This window comes from Arachis duranensis, chromosome 10 (assembly GCF_000817695.3).
Source record: "Arachis duranensis cultivar V14167 chromosome 10, aradu.V14167.gnm2.J7QH, whole genome shotgun sequence".
NCBI lineage: Eukaryota > Viridiplantae > Streptophyta > Magnoliopsida > Fabales > Fabaceae > Arachis > Arachis duranensis.
The window spans coordinates 57,927,414-57,930,956 of NC_029781.3; positions in this window are offsets into that span (position 1 = coordinate 57,927,414).

Consider the following 3,543-nt stretch of genomic DNA (forward strand, 5'->3'; position numbering starts at 1 on the left):
TAACCCGAGGTGTACTCTTTTTCCCTGCAAGGGTTTTTTAACGAGACACCCGGTCAAGCAAAGACACCCGACCTAGTCAAGGGTAAACACTCTGTAAATATTCTTTCTTTTTTAATACTAATCAAATTTTTCTATTTTCTTTTCCTCTTCCTCGTGATGAAACAAATCCTGAAAAGTACCCCGCCAAGGCGCATTAATTTATGCTCGGCAAGACGCAAAAAATCATTGCCAAGAGACCACACAAGGTCGGCAAGATAAATCGACGAGGTTCAAATTAATGTGAGAAGTTATAAAGCAACTCTGAAAAGGCTCAAAAAGCCAAATAAAAAGAGGTTACAAAAATAACTTAAAAGGCCGACCAACGACAAGGTCGGACCCAACAAAAGGAGGTCCTCGAACGCCCGAGGTCCGAGAAAAAGCCCGGATCCAAGAAAGAAGCCTTAAAACGGCAAAAGCAAAGATTTCGAAAACGCTTACTAAAAAGTTGCTATGCAAAAACAACTAAAAAGTACAAGCGAAAAAACGAAATCAAAGGAAAGGGTAAAACAAAAGTTTCAAGCGCTAGCTAAAAAGTTGTTATCCAAAAACAACTAAAAAGCATAAAAGCGGAACAAAAAGTCAAAACGCGAACAAAACACCGCATAAATAAGCTAAAAAGTTACTACAAGTAGCTAATAGCGAAAAAAGGTGTCCAGAGCGTTCACAGAAACCATCCAAAAACAAAAGAGCCCACAGGCCGGGCAAAAAACCAATGATAAAAGATTACAGAGAATCAAGATCCTTTCCGGACTCCACATCGACAGAAGGCTGCGGAGGAAACATAGAAATCGGGACAGCATCGACGGCACCGTCATCTCGGTTTAAAACCTCCACACCAGATCCATCCCCGGCCAAAGGTGAAGTCGGGTTCGCGACCGGAACCTTGGGGTCGGACACCGGAACCTCATCCTCATTGGGAGCAGGAACAATCTTTCCCTCCACAACAACATTATCCGTACTAAATAAGCTCAGATCCAGGTCAGGAGCAAGAACCCGGACCTGAGCCTTCAAATTTTCAAACATAGCGTCCATACCCTTAGCCACATGACCTTCTAGCTCGTAAAAATCATCCTGAGCGGACTGCAACCTCTCCTTTGTCTCCACAAGCTCGGCATATATCCGAGTGTAATTCTCCGTCGCCGCCTTCGCCATCTCCTCAGATGCTTTCGCTGCCGCCACAGCCGCGGTAGCTTTAGCTTTCTCTTTCTCCAAAGACGCCTCCAGCTCAGTGATCCTAGCAGCTTCCAGTTCACTAATCCTCTCGAACTCAGACTGAGCCTTCTCAAGTCGGGAACTGGTCGCACCAAGGGGGGATTTCTTGAACTCCCGGGCAATAGCAGCATGAAGACTGGCCATCCGGACACAGCTCCGCGCCATATACTGAAAATGGTGCTCCATAGACACATTATCAGTGGAAATAAAAGTCTGAGGGAGAATATGCTGTTCAATCCAACCAAGAGCATCAAAATCCTTATCGTTAAAACCCGCAAGCTCTTGAGAGGTCTTCTGCTTCTTGGGGGGAGGACCCGAGGACAAAGGAGGAGAAGAGGTAGCAGGCCCAAAGGTCGGAGGATCTTGATTTATAGCTCGGAACTGGGGAGTCGGAATAGCCTTCGACCGAGTAGTGACACCCACAGTAGTCTTCTTCGGAGAAGATCGGGCAGAAGCCTCCCCAGCCTCGATATTCCGAGCAGCCACAGACTTCTTCGTCCGACGAAGGAACTTCATGGAATCCGCCTGAGAAGACATTTCTGCAGAAATAAAAGAAAAAGGATTACCACAACAGAAATTCCACCAGAACAAGGAAAACCAAAATACTAAAAAAGATGAATCTCTGAGAGGTCGGGAACTACCTAACTCGGAACGGAGAAGGCTTGGATCTCCCAACATTTTCTTCGTGTCCAAGTGAGGTGCCCGACCCCATAAACTGCTCACCACACCCACAAAAGCCTGCTCCACCTCATCTAGACTCTCAAAGGTATACTTAGCAGACACTACATTCTCCTGCCAACAAAGAGGAAAAGAAGGCTCCCCACTCTCGTCTAGAAAGAAAGGTCGGACGTCTCCAGTAGCCCGGACCTTGAAATAAAAGTTCTTAAAATCATGAAAGGACTCATCATACAGGGTACAAAACTTTCTTCCCTGGTTAGCCCTAAAAGAGACCCAAGATACCTTCCCTCCACCCGAACCCGGCTTCGTCAACACAAACAAATAGGAAAAAAGAGAAATAGAGGGAGAGACGCCCAAAAACTGACACAAAAGTTGAAACAGCTTTAAAAACGCCCAAGAATTTGGATGGAGCTGCGTAGGGGCAAGGTTACAAGACCATAACACCTCGGACTCCAGATCGGTAAAGGGAAGTCGGACACTCAGCTTAGAGAAAAAACAATCATAAGCATAAAAGGAGAGCTTCTCGGAACTATCTAAGGGCGGGAAGCACACTCTCTCCTCGGATTCCGGGGCCACTAGTTCGTAATCCCTCTCAGACTCCCTATGCTCACATATGCTACAGTGCCTACGGAACCTAGCTAAATACTCAGAATCTACCACAGAAGGGACTCTTAGAGGAAGAGGGTCTACCCAACCAAGACCACATGGAATCTTAGTCGACATCGCTTGAAGAACCTTTCGAGACATAAAATTTTTACCTACAAAGAAGAATACAACAGCAAGCAAAAATCACATAAAGAAGACAGCGAAAACCCATTCAGCGAAGCAAGAAACAAAAACCCCACGAAGAAAACGCGGCAACCCGGAACAAAATACCGGAGAACAAAAAGAGTCCCCCCATATACAAATAACAAGCAATGGCGGCGCCTCTTTTCGGGGCAACCCAGGCATAAAGAAAAAGAAACAAACAAGAGCCACACAAAGAACAGAAGCATATGTGCACAAGAAAAGAGAAACATGGGAACAAACCTGGAAGAAAGAAACGAAGACGACGAGCTCCGAAGCAAGGAGAACGAAACGACAGCGCAGAGGGAACCCCAGAAAGACACACGGAGAGATTCGGGGAAGCAGAGCAAAGAGAAAGAAGAAGCAGTGCTCGGAAAGGATAAAGAAAAACAAAAAACACAGAAAAAGGAGGAAAGGGGCAAATAAATAAAGCCTTCACAGAGCCCGAACGGAAATCGAGGAAAAACGGTAAAAAGCAATAAATGCAGGAACGACCATTTTTGAATTTTGAAAAACTACTATGCCCGAGCTCGACCTCCCAAAAAGGACGAACTCAGGCAGGGGCACTGTTCATACCTTGACCGGGCTCCTCCAACTCGGAAACTTCATAAAAGGTCCGACCTCGTCCTAAGGCTCACGCCTACAGGTCGGACCTCGGACAATAAAGCAAAGAAGGGCCATCAAAAGGAACGCAGCCCAAAACCTAAAGGCCAAAGAGGCCTAGAAAAGGCGGTTCCACAAAGATAGAGATAAAACTCCCAAAGATAAGATAAGATAAGAATATCTTATCCAGGGAAGATCACGGCCAACTACTATAAATACACTGGA